General features: G+C 39.3%; 1 protein-coding gene across 4 annotated transcripts in view; it reads right to left on the reverse strand.

Annotated features, from left to right (window-relative positions):
* The window catches only part of LOC146004924 (frizzled-5-like), a 194214-nt gene that overhangs the window by 66901 nt on the left and 105590 nt on the right, over nucleotides 1-21723 (reverse strand). For 2 of the 4 annotated variants that reach the window (XM_083143966.1, XM_083143964.1), the window contains exon 2: nucleotides 6140-6185. The gene's annotated coding sequence lies outside the window, so the exon portion shown is untranslated. Of the gene's footprint in view, nucleotides 1-6139; nucleotides 6186-14034; nucleotides 14274-19382; nucleotides 19446-21723 lie in introns of those variants that run through there. The other 2 variants (XM_083143965.1, XM_083143967.1) reach the window with 2 other exon arrangements.

Consider the following 21723-nt stretch of genomic DNA (forward strand, 5'->3'; position numbering starts at 1 on the left):
GAAACACCAAAGTGCATCATTTCAAGTGTGAGGATTCATTTCATTCGAGATGCACTTCAATGCATCAGTTGTTCATCTTCCTGCATCTTTTTGGATGATGCACTTAAACGTTTGGTGTGAGCTACAGAGTTTATGTAGCTCAGATGAAACGTTTAAGTGCCAAAAGATGCATTCTGGTGCATCAAAACGCATCAACTGATGCATTGAAGTGCATCTCGACTGAAAGGAATCCTCACACTTGAATCAAATGATGCACTTTGGTGTTTCTTTCACGACATACAAAAATGCACCCAAATGCATCAAATGTGAATCTGATTCTTTCAAGAAGCCTTATAACACACTTTAGTGCATCAATCGATGCGTTCTGGTGCATCAATCTATATGATGCAGTATGGTTTAGAGGGGAAACGACGAAAAGATGCTGCGGAGAGAAATAAAGGACCCGTTTCTCCATGATCTCTCGAGAGCAAGGAGCTGAGTCACCACGAAACTGGTCTGCATAAGCTACTTGTAGAAAACCCCTACCCGCCCTTTTCTGCCATTCCGTAGAAGACAGTGGCACACCCATCTCTCGGGGGGATATCAACAGGAAGCCGAGGGCGTTGCGCAGAAACATTTCAATTCAAGAAGACTTAAACAATCCCACGGTGACACAGGGCAAACAGCAAACTGCCTACCCGCTGCAGGTGAGCGCCGTCGCCATGTTAACCTGCTACACCTCCTCAGAGCCGAAGTGTTTTGCTTAGCAGGCTTTGATAAATGGGCTGACACCCGGCGCCGATGCTTGCTGAATTATGGATATATGCTAAGCACGATTCTTTTTTCCACTCTCTCTCCTTTTGCTTGTTAAAGAAAAGGAGATAGTGACGCAATAAAGAGAACGGCCATTGTTGCGCAGTCATGGTTATGATTGGCTGCGCCTGGCAAGGTGCGAAAAGCGTCGCGAGATTGTTGTCAGGGAGTACTGTTGCTGGTTGAATTCGAATTCGTGTGGTCCGTACCGTAAGCCTACGCGGGCGATCCAGTGTTTTCTGATGGAAACGAAGTGTAAAGACGTAGGTGTACGGTCTTCCAGTGCCGCGTCTACAAATGTTTTGCCCTCCCGCTACTAAAGGCCATGGACGTCCGCAGGATTTTTTCCAGGGAGGGGCAAGGAAAGCCCGACCCTGTGGCCGAGTGGTTAGCACATCGCGCTGCGACGCCAAGGGTCCCGGGTTCGAATCCTGGTCGGGCTTGGTTGTTTGTGAATGTCCATTCATCAATTTCATCATTTCATTACTCATCCCCATCTTCGCAAATTAGCCAAGAGGCACAAAACGCGAAGTAAAATAAACTCAATCAATCAATCAATCAAAGCAAGGAAGGAATTTTTTTCCAGGGGGCAAACAAGGCACATTTTCTCCAAAAATAGTGCTGTTCCCTAAAAAAAACATTGCTTAAATTTGAATTTATGGTGATCATGCAATAATTAACACATATTATTGTGGCTAAAATGAAATTATATGTGTGAAATACAATTTTTGGTGGACTTTCATTTTTTAGGGGGCACAGCCCCCTTGCCCCCCTTCCGGACGCCCATGTATGTGGGGCTCCAGCGTAGCCGGGCTAGGACTTCGATGTTTGTGTTCGTCTGTCCTGATGAAAAATGAGAATTGAGAGAAATTGATATGTATTAATTGAATGTGTGGGGAAGGATACCGCGGAGGGGGCTTCCTTTTAAAAAAATGGTTAGCGCTCTTGCCTTCGGTGCGAGCGGTCCCGGGTGCGATTCCTGGGGAGCCCATAAACCCAGCGTCGTGAAGACAGTTGGAAAGCTAGCCCTACTTAAAAAGAAGTAGACGGCTCCGGTCACAAAAGCCAGAAAACTGTGGCGATAGGATCCGATCCGATATATATATATATATTTGTGTGTGCATGTATACACCACATATGTACACACACACGCGCACATACACTGAAGAAACTAAATAACAGTAAAAGGTTTGACATCCATTTCACAAGTGCTTGTATTTTATATAGAAGCGGCCTTTAACATGTAGCCTACATACCTTTGGGGGAAAAAAGATTTGATTTTTGTTAACGCTTTTCTGCCACTTTTGGGGACGGACAACTGTAAGGTTTAGCATTGCCTTCAAGGCCCAGAAAAAAAAAATATGAATTTCCAACTTCCAAGCCCGAAATTAAAATGCAAAAGTTATGTTTGGAAACTACTGACATAGTGAAAAATCATCTTTAGCCTGTTGACCTTATGCAGGGAGGGAAATTACCTCGTCACGTCCGAAGACTGGGAAGTTGCACGTTCATGGCTCTTCCTCTTATCAACAGAGACATCTTTGAGAGAGTCAAGAAAACTCACAATATCTCTTCTTGCACAAGAATTCCACGTATCACTTCCCTGGCAAGACATGACTCACGCTGAAAATAGCGTGACATTCCTGACCCCGCACACACACACACACAAACACGCTGCTTGGAGGAACGCAGCGAACACTGGATCTGATATGCAAACGTGCGTTTGTCCTTTCCAATGCACGACCATCTTGCCATTCCGGGCCTTGACCTGTTAGGGGCAACGGAACCAGATACTCAATGGAATGTGAGAAAAGTGGAAAAGGGTCTTTGGCTACATTATCACCAGGCAACGGATTTACATGTACCAAGAAAAAAAAGTGTTAGATATGGGCATTCCAAGTGAAAGCACTTCTGAACGACAAATTAAATCCAATGCTGTAACTTTATCCTATCTTGTAAGCAAGGAATCTAAAATTGTCATTTGCATAAAAATTGAAGTATTATACATAATTATGGATAGGATTTTGATAACCTTAAAATTGCCAAAAAATGACCTTTTAAAAATGCATTTATGACCTAATACATGCAAGAAAATGCCCTATACACTTAGAAAAATGACCTAAAAATTTTGAAAGATTTGTAAAACAAATTTATAAACTACATAGAGAAATTCAAATTGCAAATTAACGTTACAGTATCTATCACATGTTCATTGCGTATGGTATAGTACAAGTAAGAAAGTTCACTTTTTGTCATCTTTCACACTTTAAGTAGCGAGTTGCAGTACACAACGAAAATCATATGCAATTTTCAAAAATGAATGATTGTCGGTTGTCGGACAAGAGAGCCTTGTACATGGAAAAACTTCTCTCGACTTCCACCGACACAAGAGGAGCGTACTTGAAATGAACAATATCACTTGCTGTTAAGTCACTTTCAATTCCATAGAATTCAAATTGCTTCCCTGACAAAATGTCCAATACAGAGCACAAAACTTTGTACCCCTTGTTTTATTTTAACAATAGTCCGTCTGGCGACGATATATTTACTGATAGAGGGGGAAATCACATTGTTTGAGCTGAATTGTTACAAAACAGCTTGCATCAACAATACTGCACAGAATTTATTTGTTTCTTCGAAAACATGGTTGCGTCGTCGCTTTGTAATCAAGGGATCCCGGGATCGATATCCGATGGAGGCACATAGTGGTTCGGATCCTACTTTAAGCTGTAGGTCCAGTCCCGATTAGCCTTACTGTGCATAAAGTGGACTTAAAACCACAAATCAAACAATGTGTTCAAACACAGTCCTTCAGAACTGCGCTGAAGGTAATGAGACGAGAGTCGGGAACATCTCTCCTTCAAAAGGTTACATTTGCATGTAAAATGCCCCTTCTTTCACCAAAATGTAGAAAATGCATAATATGACTTTTAAAAGGCCGAAAAAATGACTTAACCTGTTTAAAAAGTTTAAAAAATGATCTTTACTCCAAAATGGGTCAAAGAATGCAACAAAAATGCCCTAACAAAGGCATCCCAATTTATTCACTTATGTGTAAAACACGTTCCTATCTACTTATGCAATCTTTCTGCCTTACCAAAAAAAAGATGCATTTGCATCAAAATCCTAGCCCTATACATAATTAAGTTAGACAGTATTTTACAAAGCTACTCTTCGTTTATTTGAACTTTTTGATTTAGTTGAGTTTTCTATCGTATCCCCCGTGACACCAAAAAACAATTAATTTCTCCTTTAACTGCTACATTCCCTCTCAACTCCACTAGAAAATTCAAAGGTCAATTACCTTCTCTCTTTGTCTTAAACAATTCATTTTTCATCATTTGACAATTCACAGAACTTGAAACAAATGTCTTATCAAGTGAAGAGGCAGTGTTTCCTCTGTCCAACATGAGACACAAAATTGTTCAGTTATAGCTACAAATCTGGGAAAGTTTTTTTAAGGGTGGCTATGCTTAATCAATTGTTTCATATTTCATCGCACAGAAAAATGTTTCTTAACTATCAGTAAAATAGTTACTTTAATACGAAACATGAGGTCCGCGTGCCCCATCCGTGATAATGGGATGTCTCATATGTAAGCATATATCTTTAATTATTCTACATAAAATATGGAATTAAACATGAATTAAAAATTGTGAAAAATGACAATTTTCGTTAAGCAAGCTAAACAATATAGGCTCACATGACATTAATTGTAGCAATTACTTGAACAATAGTAGGGCACGGGCGTCTATATGAGTGTCCCTTCATCAATTTCATCATAACATTACTCATCCTCATCGTCGCGATTAGCCAAAAGTGACAGAAAAGTGACGCTAAATAACAAAAATCAGAATTATATATATATAATTATAAGTTAATATGGTGTAGTGTTTCTTCAAGGATAGAATTTGCCCCACTGGAAAATTTTCAAATACCACACTGTCTATTCGAGATTATGAACAACCAACCATCATAAAAAGGTATAAAACGCAATAAACAAACAAAAACAATATACAGTGCCAGATGTATTTCCGTTCAACACTCCGCCACTAATTGATTTAAACTCATATTTCACTCTCGTTCCATTGGTTTTGTGCAAAGAGCTTGGCGGTTCGTCCTCTCCATTACAATACCAATGACAGCCATCTCAAAATGAACAAATCCATTGCTGTCGGCGCGTCGCGTCTGATACATGTAACAGCGGTGCTCATTCAATTATTCAATTATTTTCAGTTACAATGACTGACGTGGTCGAGAGTGTTTAGCTATAACACAATGGGAAGCAGCTATCATGGTGTTATTGTTCAATGCTCCCAATTTCAACTAGTTGAGCATCCGTGACAGCCTAATGGTTAACGTTGTTGCCTTGTACAAAGAGATATTTTAGAGCTCGCTGTTTGATTCTCCGTGAAACATTGAACGATTCTTCACTGTTCTCTGTGCAAAATGGTTAACTTTGTTCATCCATCAACACCGTTGCAGCCATAGTAATATGCGTAAAATAGTCCAAGATACAAAAAAAAAAAACAAATTTAAAAGTTTGAATGAACATAATATATTATTACAATTAATTAAATGAAGTAGACTTAGATGGGCAGGCTATGTGGCACGAATGGGAGAGGAAAGAAGAGTTTACCGGATTCTTGTTGGGAAACCTGATGGTAACAGAGGGCAAGACGAAGATGGAGATAATGTTGAGATGAACCTAAAGGAAATTGGAAGGGATGGAAAAGATTGGATTGATCTTGCGCAGGATAGGGACAGATGTGAGGCTTGTGTTGCTGCAGCCATAAACCGTCGGGTTTAAGAAGGCTAGAGAGTTAGTTAGAATGAACTAATTTCTGCCTATATATTGACTGGAATTTAATTGAGGATTCACTGTTTTGTCGTGTTGGGACAGAGCTGGGTAAGTTACTCAGAAAAAGTAAAGCGTTAACGTTACTTTGTTTCCAAAAGTAATGCGCTACCGTTGACTTTTCACACAGTAAGGACATTCAACTGTTTACACAAACATCGCGTGTGTTCTGTGTAGTGCATGCTTTCCCAGTGTAACCTGACACGCACAAGTTTAAAACAACACAGTAAACCATGGTTGGGACCTGGCAAATTAATCCTCCAGTTCTTAATTTGTCAAGGTAACGTACCGTTACAATTACTTGTAACGTCTTAACCAAGTAACTACCCAACTCTGTTCTAGATATGCACAGATCCAAATTACCGTGAAAGTTTTTTAATATGGTAATGACCCCAAAAATGGTAACCGAAATGTAGAACCTTTACCTTATGTGCTCGGTTACCTTTTTTGTGGGCCACCCTGTACTAACTATGAGGAAGAGAAACGTACCTGCACTTCCAATGTAATTTGATTGCGTAGACTCCACGAATTTCTCCTGGAATAAAATAAAATATTAACATTAGCATAGGGAATATATCATTATTTTAAAACTACAATAGAAATCAAAACACGAAGAGTATCTTGCAAGTATACCAATAGTACCAAGAAACTATAGTATATAAATAATTATATGACACAATTAAATTGATAGGAATGGGTGTATCCTAATCGTCTTTGAATATTCGGATAGCGGATCGGATTCAGATATCGTTTAGGATTCGGTACTCGGATATCGGATCCAGGAACGAAACTCAATGTTGGATCAGGATTCAGGACTTGGATATCAAATCAAAAATTCGAGATTGGGTTAATTCGGATAATACGACGTACCATCATTTCATTTTCATGCTGGAGATGCAACTTAAGAAGAAGACATAGGTGAAGACGATCTAGTCGAAATGAAATACGCGGACAAAATGATTGGTTCCAAGTAGTAAACTTGTTTGTATTTGAACTTGGTTTATTTTACGTTGCTTTTCTTACACTTTTGGCTGATTGCGACGATGAGGATTAATTGTGATTACAAGAAATGGCCGAATAAGGGACAGTAAGAAACACACATGGAGAATACAAAGAACATAGAGAATCATACTTGTTGTGGGTTCAGACGCTATAGCCTCGCTAGCCTTCACGGAACAGAGGTTAGCGTTTGAAGAGAGTAAGTGGGATCGTCCCTCCCCCCTTTGTACCTCTTGAGAAGTAAGCAAATTTATTTTGTGAATGTCCGTAGTGTGTGCGATTTGTTGAAATTAATTGTGCTATAAATAACCACATTATCTGACGAATGATAAACCATGATTCCTCCTAAGAAAAGCTGATTCAAAGTATACTCCTTATCATTTCTACATGTGACATCACTTTTCTATCAGGAAGGGCAGAACAGAATCGGTTGTTCTGTACCAAAGCACATATTCAGAATCACATTTGATAGCAATACCAGACAGAGGAAGGAGAACAAAATATTGGAAGGAAGATGACTGGCTCGAGCAAATCGCTTTCACATCTGGCACCGTAAGTTGAACGACCTTGCAGCGGTGCACCAACGAGGACCACCGAATTTATCAACCCAACCTAGATTGTCCTTCAGTGTACACCAGCCACTGTGTACTTTCACCTGCTCCTAAGATGGCTGTCACTTCACTATCGCCAATAATCACTTTTCCTCTCTGGAATGTGGAATAATATGAAGATCATTTCTCCTGGCGCCGTTAAAATGTTTGGTATCTATACGAGGGTCTCTCTGGAATTTCCTGGGTATCTCGTGCATTCCGCCGGAACTAGCAGACACTTAATGACGAAATGGGGAGTGTTTGTATGTGGATGATCCCAGACTTGTTTCTTGTATGACGTGTACAAATAGGCCTAATTTATTAAGACCCGGATTTTTATGGAGGCAAAACATGCGAAATATGTACATAAATATGTAAATGTACGGAAATATGTAAAAATATGTAAGTATATTAAAATATACTTCTAATTTCTGTACTGCTTTCTTAGGTTCCTGGCAGTAAAGAATATAATTATACTGAATTAACGTCTCAATATTATTATATTTTGAGAAATTTCTTGAAATAATACAATTGTAATGCGCTGAATTGCACTGGAAAATTCGTAAGCTGATGAACTGATATCGTGAATGAGAATAGTTTTGAGTACCATTTGGCCATATATTTTTCACTGCATTCAAATTTCTACAATACTGAATAATATTCTCACTGAATGGTTTGTCAGGCAAAATGTAACATGTACAGTATATACATTTTATGCGACAATACATTATTTCTTAAAGATATAGAAAGTGCTTCTGTTTCAGTACTTACCGTGTCAATGTGATGCACAGTGAAGAACTAAATACATTTTGAGAAGTTTTTCTTTATTTTTATTTTTGGATAAATCGAAGTTTGGCTGTTTGCCCCACACTCCCTACTAAATGAAAAACAAGAAAGATGGACCAAATAGCGAGTTTTATGTAAAAATATACAATGTAAAGGAGAAATATGTAATATAAATCTCAAAATTTGTAAAAATGTGCAACATGAAATTCGCACATTGGTGTGACATGTTTCGGATTTATGCTCTAGTTCTCGTCTCGTTGTTTACAAGCCCGGTCCACTCTCGCTATCATCCCTAATAACTTTGAATTTTGTAAAAAAAATTATGGTATGTTGGGGAAAACATTGGAGGGCGTGTGGATAAATAACTGTGCACAAAGGACAACGTTTAAAGTCGGAGGCAAACAGCCTACGCATGGGCGTCGGGAGGATGGGTCGAACGAGTCGGTGACCCCCCCCCCCAACCTGGAAATTCACATCGTTCATGTAAAGATACAAGAAAGCCGAAAGCTTGTTACTCTTATTGTTAAGAACAGAAACAAAGTTCATTTAGTTAGTATTCGAACAGAATAATCAAAGAAAAAATGCATTGGATCGAAAATGCATTTCAGATACATTGAAACATGAACATGAAAAATACAGCAACAAGGTTATTTTCTACCATTTCATCCAAAGAACAAATGGTTCCACAGTTTTCAAAATTCTAATAATTACAGCTGTAGGTGAGAGGCCACACAACAAACTTTATGGAAAAAATCCCCCCTAATACCCTTTTCTTGAACGAGACGTGCAAAAGTTAATATCAAAATGCATTTCAGATACTAACTGCATAAAATGCAAAAGAAATAATGGCAAATAGTTGTGCTGGTGTTCACTCGTTCGGTGGATCGAGTCTCCACATTTATATAATAATATTTTTTTATTTTGAATAAAATTTGTTTTTATTAGTTTATAATATTTATTATTGTATATGACATTTATAACGGTGATAATAATACTCATTGTTATTTTTCTGCTATTCAACTTTTATTACCCCCCCCCCCCGCACTTTTTTTTGGCGACGCCCATGAACCTACGCCATTGCTTAGTATTCGTTTCTTTGCTGAGGCGGCCGCGGTGGCTCAGTCGGTAACGCGTCTGACTACCATGCTAAAGGTCCCGGTTCAAATCCGCGAACTTTTCTAACCGGATCAAGAAAGTGTGGGACGTTACCCCCTCACCCCCTATACGCCTTCATGGCGTGGTGCTAAGCACAGGGGAACACTTTACCTTTTACCTTTGCTGAGAAGCCAGGTGTGCGCGGCTGCAGCCATGTTGGACAGACGCTTTGTGTTCCAACGCCTTGAGGTGTTGAATTTACTTTCTGGGCGAGAAGAGAATTCCTTTCCAAGTTGACAAACCTCAAGAACCGCCAGCTTACTCTTCATCAACTTGGCGCTCTCCAAAGCTCGACATAACGAAAAGGGACCAGCGGAAGAACAATTCCTTTCTTCGCAGCAACCAAAATCAACACATGCTTGTACACTTCATTGGAAAACAGTTAACGGATTTTCCAGCCTTCTTTCCTAAGCCGATTACGCTTTCCTGTTCTTCCTCTTCTTTCAAGCTGGCAAGAGTCTGCGGTCGTGCCTGGCGCGCCAGTTGGCACTGATTGACAGCGGAGTCGATGGGGTGAAGATTAAGCTGATGTTATTTTCGGACCTGAAATAACATTTAATACTCTTAAAAGGGCTGTCTGCTTATACGATGCCTACATAATCACCTGAAAGTCGTCTTGAAATCGACTGTCAGACGCGTCACTCGAAATCGAAGACTTGTACATGAAGTAATCCTTGTCGAAACATTTCAGGAGCTTGAGCAGAGGATTTTTCGATTGAATAACTGATAGCTAATTGCTCTCATTTGCTCAGGTTTAATAGCGCGTTTGACAAACATAAACAATTTCAGAACTGCCAGGATCAGACTAATGTAGTTGTCCTTGAACGCTGGCGAAAAGAGTTCGCAGCAACAATGGTGCGTAGTGTTGATCACGTGTGGTAATAATCATCTCTACACTTGACAAGGCGTTACTTTTTCGGTTCTTGTGTTAGTAACGGGCTACTAAACTTGCTCGTTAGTTTCAGGGTCGGCCTTAGATGAACGCTGGGCCTAAAACGATTTTTTTTAGTTTAAAAAAATGGAGATTTTTCTTCCTTGGTCTGAAGTACAGATGTTCTACAATCACAATATTGCAATTAATAACCAATTAATTTATTTATTTCATGTAAGCAGAAGATGTTGAAGGTTAAAAGTATGGAGGTCCGGAAGAAGGGGCATCACTAAGCCAAGCGTCAGGTTAACCTTGCAGCAGGTTTTCGCATATGTAGATCCAAACGTGCGCGCAAGAATATAGTTCCACTGAGACGGGTTCTATTCCGACACAACTGCATACTTGCAAGAACACAGTTATTTGATTTGTAAAATACAGACAAAATAATACATCCATTAGCATGTGTGGACTTGATCGGTTGCAATCACTGTGCAGACGAACTTGGATCCGCAGATTCGCCAACTGGAGTTTGTATTGAGCTCAGGAATCCCTGAAGCCCAAGTGCGAGTCGAGCAAGACTGAATACGTTGCAGAGCGCGTGGAATCCGTGAAACCAGTGTTGCACATCCCACTATTTTAACCCTATGTTTATTGTGATTAATAATCGTGCTATACAGCAGCGAGAATAGCTGAATCAAGCAAGGTTTCCTGTTCAGCGAGTGTTATTGTGTTCTTCATCCGAAGGGAAAAGCTCTTCAAATCAACCAAGTTGTTTAAAATGCATAATCCTCCTTACGGAAACAAGATCAAAGTAAAACAGGCCGTGAGGTGATTTGCCGTCAATGGGCGCACGAACTGTATCCCGGGTGTTGAATGATTTGCGGTTTGAGTTTAGGAAGAGGAAACGATTGTTTGTTGTTTGACTACAAAAGAATGTCCCCGGTATTAAAAGATATCACCGTGAGAAGAAACATGTTTATTATTTGGACCAGACGTGCTTTAACTCTGGGAGGGGCGTGGGCGTTATATTGATTTTTTTCATTATATATATATCACCATGCAAAACCACCGCCAGGGCTGAAGAAACCGACGAGAAAGGGAGAGGGGAAGGGGGAGGCTTATTGTTTCACCTACTGACGGCAATGACGTCTTTGTTGAAGGCGCATATATTTACTGTTCCGTGCAAGGAAAGGGATGGATGATTAGCAAGAAATGGACAGACCAAGATTTGAATCCTGGTTTAGTGAAGTGATTCATAAATTGTAACCAGAATAATAGCAGCAGACAATGCACCTGATTGTATATATCCACAATAACAAATCATACTTTTTTTTTGCTGGTATAACTTGAAGTGCGTGTGTCTTACAGTAACAAAGGTTTTCATAAACGTATTTTTTTATAAACCAAAAACAATAATTTGTCATTAAATTCAAGAGGGCCTGTCGTTGTTTACTTATATCTTTGTTTATTTTTTATTTTTGCGTGCTCGAAATATACACACATGCTCATGGGCGTCCGGAAGGAGGGGCAAGGGGGCCGTTCCCTCCCTGGAAAATGAAAGTCAACCAAAAATTATGTATTTCACACATATAATTTCATTTTAGCCACAATAATATGTTAATTATTGCATTAACACAATAAATTCAAATTTAAGCAATGTTATTAGGGAACTACACTCTTTAGGGGGAAATGTGACTTGTTTGCCCCCCTGGGAAAAATACTCTCATGTTTCGAAGATATTTCGCATTTATATTAAGTAATGACACATTTTTTAAAATAATTTATGCGCCGAAAGTACTTCTAAAATGTTATGTTTCAGGAGACAAAAAGAAACACAAATATATTCCGCTTGACATGCATGCGGGTTTTGATGTGTTGTGCGGTTGGCAATACTGTAGATTTTCTCAGTGTCTGCGATGTAAGCAGCTCGGCGGTTGAGGCAAGACTGGCACGGAAGATTCTGTGCTCAGTTCCCGCGCGGATTGATACATAAAACCTGCTGCAAGGTTAACCTGACGCTTGGCTTAGAGGCACATATTTTTGGTAAATAAAAAAGCAAAATTTCGGTATAAAAACTGAGTCAATTTCGGGTTCAAAAGCGGTAAATAAAATGAAATATCGGTGTTATAGCGGTGAAAAATTGGATGAAAAGTGGCATACAAAAAGAAATTTTGGTTTTAAAATTGTGAATATAATCCTAAATTTGAATTAAAAACTACACTTATTCCACAGAATTTACATTTCACTTCTAATAGCACATTTATGTAGTTATCCGAGTATTAAGTTTATTTCTGCGTAAAGGAATCAATTTTTGTTTCTCCAATATTAACAGCAGAATTAATCAATTTTCCGGGAATTGCATAACTCTCAGGATAATTCAGACCTCGGAAGGTGCCGCGTCGGTGAATAAACCCTAAATTTCGTGTTTAAGAGTTAATTTCGCTTTTTGCAGTTCATTTCGCATTATTTCGTGACAAAACATGGTCACAAAATGCATCTCACACCTTTCAAAAACATGAAAAAATAACACTACAATGTGTTTTTTCAAATTTCGTTTTATCGTCAAAAACGAAATATGCATGCCCCTAGGCATCACTATTATGGGTACCTCCTTTAGCACCCCCCCCCCCTGGAAAATATCCTGCGGACGTCCATGGTTAAAACCAAGAATTATGAAAGGCTAATAAAAGTTTCTAAATTAATAACAATAACCCGTGGCGCAACATCCCATTTAGGGTCCGTGTCTGCCTACAGATTGCCGGCCTCGCTACCACTCGTGTGGTCAGCACTACGAACCCCCATTCGTTGTAGGTTACTATGACGCTACTCATTCGTAGCTTCCTAATTTCCTCAACATGATGGGTGGCCACCGGCCCTATACATACAGGTGGAAGTCTGTAAGCTGTTACGCTTACCCGAGACCAGTGTTGCCACAATCTGGGGGCATAATTTCCCTTTTTGCACTGTTTTTCCCTTCACTAAAAACCTTTAAAAATAATATTAATAAATAGTACATAATCTGTACTATTTTTGACTTTGGTGTCTTGAAAATTCCATGAAATTTTGGTATTTTTCGTCCCATTTAGTTCAAAATTTGATTCGAATTTCCGTTCATAAAGGGAAATTTCCCTTCATGTGGCCACACTGCCCGAGACTCGAACCTGCGCGCGTTCCGTAGCTAGGACCCAAAGCATGAAGCCTGACACAGCCACACTGCGGGACAGAGGTGCCCATGCCCCCCCTCCCAAGGTCTATGACGCACTCCCCCCAAAAGATAGATTATTTTACTAATCCCCTCCCCCCTCATGCCGAATTATTTACTCAAATTATTTTGGTGAGACAAAGTTTGCGGAACAATATAATACAGACATATTTAAGCAATATAAAAACGTACATAACTACTCGGGCTCATTGCCATTTTATCTCTGCTTATTCTTAACAGTTCGTCTGCTTGACTAACCTTGTATTAATGCGAACAGAACGCATCCACCCCTTGCAAACCGATTTTAAATGCATAAGAAGAGGTGTTTCATTTCAACCTTATCACCGCAACCACCCACAGGTAGGTAGATAAACTGTACAAAATACCCATCACTAAAGATCAATAACAAATCAATCAAAGAAACGATCCCCCCCTTTTTTGTGTGAAGATACATGGAATTGGTATAAAATTTTGTCCCCCCCTAAAAAATCACCGTGGGCACCCCTGGTGCGGGACACTACACGAAAGTGAGGTTGACTTTTTGCTGCCTTCGCACTCCAAAAGCAAATACGGAATGATACATCTACATGTCAGGTTCCGTAAACGCCGCTCCAACAAATAAGTCTCATGTTATAATTGTCTCGTAGCACTTTGAAGGACCTAAGTGAGGTTGATCAAGCGTTGAACAATTTGATCGCCAAGTCTCACGGCTCACTGAATTCCAAAAGGATTTAGTTGTGCAAAAGATTAATCCCTTCAGGCTATAAACTGCTGACTGTACCTTTCTCTTCCCCTAAAAAAAAGCGCATCTTCTTCCTCCCCCAAGTGAACCGGCTGCTGCCCCCTTCTGGTTGACCAGGTGGCACAGGTAAACGTGAAGCCTTAATTGGACATCCCTCAAGGGGAGGAGGAACCCTCTTGATGCCAACACCTGATAGAGGTCGCAAAGGTCTACAATGGCTGCTGACTTGTAGGGTGGGTGAGGCTTCCTGAAGAGTTGGAAGAGGCTCTATTCTCAAGGTTCCTTAAAAGGTACCTGTGAAACTAAAAATTCTTCAGTTACACTTGAGTTTGGGTCGAACTGACTGAGTATCTACGGACTATTCCAGATAAAGGAAGGATTTTCATTTATTCTATTTATATTTAGATAAATCGTTATCTTTTCAGACAGGTGTGGTAGCTAAGGGCAGATTTAAACCTGACGAGTATAAATGTAGCCTCAGCGTTTGGAGATTTTGCGCTCGGAGTTTTACTTCTTGGCAAGCAGTATAAAGTTTTTGAAACTGAGCGAGAAAGTTTTTGAACAGACATTATTAAGGAGCGGAAGTTGATGAAATGTCATATTTTTTCTGACATCTCGGACACGACGCCCATTAAATATACACAATATTACACTTCGTCTAGAACCCAAAAAAGGTAATTTTCAAGTTCCTTTTTTTTTTTTTCAATTTTCAGGTTTTAGGTCATTTTCTCCGATTTTCGGCATTTTTCGCAATATTCGGTGTATTGTTTCGTCATATTTTGTCACTTCTTTCATTTTGGCAATATTCTTGATTCAGCGTATACGACTTTTTCATTAAATTGTTTTAAAATTATTCGGTTGTTTTCATTGGAAATCCTAGTTGCATATTTTAATTGAATGTGCTTGTGGTATCATTTGGTGCCTTTTTTTTTTTTTTAAAAAAAAAACAAGATTACATTTTGATTAATTTCCTTTTCATTTCAATTTTTAACCTGAAACTCACAAATTTAATGGTCATTTTTTACGTCATTTTTTCCCATTTTTTAGGACATTCTATACGTCATATACCTATATTTTTAGGTCATCAACTTCCGCTCCCTAGACATTATACTTACTGTTAGGGTCTTGTCCTCAGTTTTGTCTTACTTAAGGAGATTATCCTTGTATGACGGTCACTCACAAATAACCTGTGTGCTGACGTGTCCACAATTTTAAAAAAAAAAACAACCACCGAAGCCTATGTTAATGTTAATTCGCATTTTTAACACTTTTGGCTAATCGTGACGATGAGTGATGTGATTAAATTAATGAAGAGGCATTCACAAAGAACACTCATCCCCAGGCCGGGATTCGAACGCGGAACCCCTGGCGCCGTAGGGAGCTATACCACTTCACCAGCCATTGTTGTGTAAAGCAGGGTTGTTAAAGGTCGAGGAATTTTAAATAAATTGAATTCCGGTCCAGGAGAGAAAATCAGCAAGCGTAAATGGGTTCTGGACCGTGAACAACCTTTTTATCTGTAAAGTATTTCAATTCGGTCCAGGAACCTTTATTCCAGGATCAATTTAAATACGGTCCGGGAACCTTTCCTCAATGAAACAATACGCGGCTTGGACCGAATATAAATTGTGCGAGAAAGAAGGTTCCGATCCTGGAGTGGAAACCAATAGAACCCATTAGAATATGTATGGATTTCTGGACACTTAACAACCCTGGTTTTAAGTCCACTTGATGCACAGTAAGGCTAATCGGGACTGGACCTACAGTTTAAAGTGAGATCCTCCCCGATTGTCGTCGCCTTGTAATGAAGGGGTCCAGGGTTCGATACCCGGTGGACGTACATAGTGGTTCGGATCCCACTTTAAACTGTAGGTCCAGTCCCGATTAGCCTTACTGTGCATAAGTAGACACCAACTCAATCAATTAATCAAAAACCGAACCATTGCGTAATGTGCCTTCACCGGGAATCGAACCCTTGATTTCAAGACGACGACGTCACCACTACACCATCGGGAAGGTCCAGGTGTTATTTACAAACCGACCGTGCAACCTGTCGAAGAAGTTGCACATGTCGCTTGTCTCTTGGATTGGGACGTTTTTTCAATACCGTGCACGTGCGGTGAATGTTTTGCTTCAGACTGAAAGGGTCCGTGTCGCTTCGCTCTGAAAGCCTCCTAAAACAAACTGTGTGTTCACGAAGTTGGTTCACAACTTGGATGGAACCAGGAACAGTTCGCACCAACTGGGCTACACGGGAAGTCGTACAATACTGGTGTGCGAAATGCAAATCTGCCCTCTAAATGGAGCACAAGGTCGACCGTGGAGTCAATTGCAAGATTCCAAATTGAAACGCTCACCGCGACCCCCCCCCCCAACCCCCGCGCTACAATAAAACATGCATACGGCATGTACCTCCTCCACGACAAGCCTCCTTACCCGGAGACTATTAAACAAACACGAGTGCCTAGCTCCCAACGTTAACAATGTTCGGTTCCGTCAGTGTTGCCACAATCTGAGGGTACAATTTCCCTTCACAAGCGGCAAAATGTCCTTATTTTCCCGCAATTTTGCCCTTCATATAAAGAAATCATATAACAATAGCAATAATACGAGTGATGATGATAATAATAGCAATAATACTCTCGTTGGTCCACGTTCGTATGTATGAAAAATGTTAAACAAATTCATCATATAGATGCTTATAGTTTTTGTTACCGACGCAGATGTCCTGGTTCGATCCCTGGTCAAGCATGATTGCACAGTTGTGTTTGTTCCATTACGAATTCCGGGTCTCCCCGATGACGCAGTGTTAGCGTCATCGCTGGTCCCGGGTTCGATACCCGGTGGAAGCACTTAGTGGTTCGGATCCCACTTTAAACTGTAGGTCCAGTCCCGATTAGCTTACTGTGCATAAAGCGGACTTAAAACATCAACTCAATCAATGAAAACTCATCACAAATTCCATAGGTTCATCATTCATCCTCATCTTCGCTATTAACCGAAGGTGTAGAAAAGCGACGTAAACTGAACGAAATATAAATATAATCATGCATTAAGCTTAATGAAAGAAGTGCAAATAAGTAACAGATGATATGTATAGATATAATCTAATATAATCTGAACAAATGTTGAGTCTGATGTCTTCAAACTTCCCTGTAATTTTGGTATTTTTTATGGAATTTCCATTTTCGCGTAAAATTCGATCCGAAATATCCCATCGAAAAGTAAAATTTCCATTCAAAAATAGCAATTATCCTTCAAAAGGGGGAATTTCCTTCCAAAAAGTGAAATTACCCTTAAAAAGGGAAATTTCCCTTCATCTGGCAACACTGTCCGCAAGTGAGACACACCACCCTTCCCCTCCTCTCAAGTCCTCTTGCCAATTCCTCCCCTCCCCCCTGAAACGAATTGCATCTGGCACCTGCTCGCTCCAATAATAATTTATGGCCCATAATTCGATATGATAATTGTACGCTTGTCGAGCGTGATTTATTGGGTACCAGAGTCAACACAAGTCTCGACTGGTGGAAAAAGGGGGCGGGTTGGGTTCCGAGAAGAGCTTGCGAGCCCACGATTGGAAAACGAATCGAAAGGATCCCTCCGCGGTGCTATACTTTCTCTTTCAACACAGAACATTAAACCTCTTCTTCCTTCTCTTCTTCTTCCAATACCCACTTTCGTTTTCGTTCGTTTTTTACGACTGCGAAGCGAACTGGAATAAGACAGCAACGCGCTGGGACCTCGAGATGCAGAAACGACACAATGAAATGGTGGAAAATAGAATGCTTGTTTCAATTGAGAACCCTGTTTCGGACTTTATATTCCAATATACAATCATCAAATATGTGTGCGTGCAATGGCGCTCCCAGGATTTTCGAAAAAGCGAGGGGGGTACGTTTACTTTTTCTTAGTAGTCGCCTCTCATTTTGCTTCGATTCCTTACAAGAATCTTGAATCAAGTATCTCTTATTGTGAATCCGTTTACGCCGTATAAAATTGATAAGTCACTGCAAACTCTTCTCTTGTGTTCTTCGGTTTTCTGTTCGGTATAGTTGAGTTCTGATTCCAACGGCACTTTACTTCAAAGAAAGTTTCGAAAGATCAGTTTTCCTCTGATAACCCATATGTCAACTCTACGTGGAGCTCAGTATACCCTCCCTTCAAACCTTTCCCACCAATAGCGTCAGTTTCTTTTAGGAACTGACAGTACTTGTCAAGCCCACGTGGGAAAAAATGAGATATTATCAATTCAGTTTCCTTTAGAGATTTTATAACGTGAGACTGCGGTTATCTTTGCTAAGTGATTTTTTTTTATGTACAATGTGGAGACCTTGGGAGTGTAACATCGTCACAGTTCCTGCTGGATGTCTAAACACTCCGAGTAAAAGATCAAAACAGCTGCTGGCTCGAAACCAGATTGGCTTCCTCTCGAGTATGCCAAAGATACCGAAACTGGTGTTCGTATCAGGACTTCGACTATACGATATTAATTTCGTAACAACTTCGCTTCATAAAATCTCTCTCGGCTGTTATCCTGGCGTTAAGTGTCTGGATCAATGTCAGTTTCACTCTTTGTTCCGATTAATCTAGAGAAATGTAAAATAACCAACAACATGTAAATGTAATTTTGTGATGTTAGTTAATTTGATTTGAGCATAGTCCATAAAGTGACGTCCGTGCATAGGAAATTCGTGCTGGTTCCACCTCTGCTCTGGTTCAATCCATTGCTAGAGTATTTCGCCTTCAATCACAGTGTAGACTCTATTTAGATTAAGCACACCGTCTGATAGAAAGCTGGGTAAATTAATTGACGTTCTTCATTGATAAAAATGAGGTCCGGAGAGCGTCATTTCTTTGGGTCTCCAATTAGTCGATGTTCCCCTTACTTACACTTGACAGGCCAATAATTATGACAGATGAACACACTGAATCACAGGTTCATGGTTGAGCTGGTGAAAACATTTACTCTTTTTTGCCCCGTTCGTGTCCATGTAACTGTCGCACATATACACACACACACACACTTAATATAAAACAAAAAGAAGGACACAAAATGTTGCAACATACAAACCAGTCAGATTAGCTGCCAAACCTGTTTCCTCAATCTTTACACATCCTATAAAGCATTCAGCAAACATTCCAGAAATAAATTCGACCGCCAAACAAGCTGTAGTAGCAAGCGAAATGTACCGGAACGACAAGTGATAACGACATAGTTACCGACAGAGATTAAAAATGACGTTCAATGCATCAAATGGCGCCAGGAGTGATTTTGAACGGCCTACCATGTCAGATTTATGCCACGGATGTTTCTTTCTCAATCTTTCCGGCACGCATAATTTTCACCAGCAATCTCGATATGTAGCAATTTTTTTTTCACCATTTACCTGCAAGCACTTCTGCTGCTGCAAAATTACTGAGTTCTCACTTCCAGCACTGCATACAAAGTGTTAACGATATTTGTGATTATTTCAGTTATTTCCCCAGTGACAGTTTCTTGTTTGCCTTGAGCAAGACTAATTCTAAACGCGAATACCACCAAGTGCAAAATTACCATGAGGAATAAAACACCATGCACGATAAAACCATTGTGCATTTCAGCATGGAGATGGTTGAACAAAACACTGAGCTGAGAAGGGCCATAGCTGCTTCAGTAATAATCCACCATCACGTGTTTCAACTTGCTTCATGATCAGCAAACAAATCAAGCATTGTTTGTAACAGCTATAGTTTTTTCTCCTCCATATCGGTAGCAAATCGCAACCATGTTTGAATCTGAAACTTGGTGCTGGTGTGGTGAATATGATCAGTTACTCGCGATTATTCCCGCTCTATGAAAAGCACTCAAACAAAAGAAATAAGACATTGGAATTTTCGTTTTAATCAACCCTTGTGCATAAAGTATGGCTAAGTTGTGAACTAGAACTACCAGTTAATTTGCCATGATTGGGCGTATTATATTACTTTATCGTATGGACAAGTGGCGACTGCACGTAAGTATAGTTGGGACTGAATAACATTGCACTTCCAAAACACACAAGTTGCATCATTGTTCTTGTATGCTCGTACTGCAAGCACATAAACATTATTTTATTGTTACGTTTCTGATTACATGCCCTCTTGACTGCATACCTTTACCTTCATAAATTCAGAACTGGAGAAATTATTTACCGGGACGAAACATGTATTGTTGAGTTGTTTTAAACTTACACCCCTAGAACAGATGTGATACTTGCGTAAACGGTTAAATGTCTTTATCGTATGACAAAGGAACGGTCATGGTTACGCATTACTTTTCGAAACAGAATAATGAAGCTTAACCAATCAATTAGACATTCTCACAAGTAAAGTGCTTTTGTTTTCAGTGTATAGGAACCGAGAGGCCATGGATTCAAATGTTTGTTAGGCATGTATGAATGAATGGATGATTTATTTTACTTCGTGGTGATAAAATGAAGTGGGTGAAGAGACAACACCAGAACAATTCCTACAGGCTGCAGGTCCAGGTGCCAGAGCTTGGTTAGTTTGCAAAAATGCAGTACAGGGAAAGCTATGTGGAAGCGAGGTTGACATTATGGTGTGTTTGAGGCATGTGTTTGTCCAATTATATCAGTTCATCAATGATCCACATCGTCCAACTTAACAGAAAGGATGGGGGAACGGTGTACAATAACGAGCTTGCTGATATACAGCAGCAAAGACAGAAATATTTTATAAGGGGTACCAAAGGGATAAGCGGGGTAGAGTTGGGGAACAATTCGAAAGTAATTATGCTATTTCTGGTCAAAATATTTCTATACAACCTGAAGGGAACTGCAGTCGTTTTCTGGGAAAGTATTAGCCCATCTTGCCCACGTTTAGCGTAGAATGTGCAGTTTGATATATTGTCAATCTTGCCCATGTTTAGTTATTTATTTATTTAGCGAAAGATCCTTAACAGAACCAATAGTTCCAATTACAAAGGATCATATTAAAAATATTTATAATATAGATTAAATGTACATTTTAAAAATTACAAAAATACAAAACTACAAAACAACAGAATTACAGTATTACAAAATACAAAGCAAAAGATAAAAAAAGATAAAAATGGCAGTAGGTATGTTACACAAAGTAACAGAACAAAATACACACACAATATAGTACAATCACAACAGAGTACTGCTAAATACTTTCAGATACAAACATATTATACATCGCACAATAGGCGATGAACACTAAGATTAATTACACAATTTGTACAAATATCAAATCCATATGAGAGTAAATAAGGTATGACTTTATATACATAGTATCGATAAAAATAATATAATACAAACACAGCTTCAATCAAATTTACTGTGAATTTAAATGATTAGGCAATGACAATATATATGTATTTTTATTATTGAGCTATATGTTATAAAAGGAAGCGCGAAGCCTACTTTAATTCCCTTTTGAACAAGGTTGTTATAATTTGTGCATAGTCTGATAACAACTGAAGATTTATGTATATTGTTTCTCGATTTATCAATAAAAAAAGGAAGCAAACACCTAAAATTTATTGGCTTAACATTAAGTTTAAAATATTGCAACACTTCAGGCGAATCTATTAAGTAATTCATAATCTTATAAAGTATAAAATATTGAGCTATTAATCTTCTAGATTTCAAAGGTGGCACCTGAAAATCTACAAGTAAAAAATTATAAGAAATTCTATTTAATACTGCTGAACGATTATATACTGCT

Source organism: Lepisma saccharinum, chromosome 22 (genome assembly GCF_977018435.1).
Source record: "Lepisma saccharinum chromosome 22, izLepSacc3.1, whole genome shotgun sequence".
NCBI classification, from domain to species: domain Eukaryota; kingdom Metazoa; phylum Arthropoda; class Insecta; order Zygentoma; family Lepismatidae; genus Lepisma; species Lepisma saccharinum.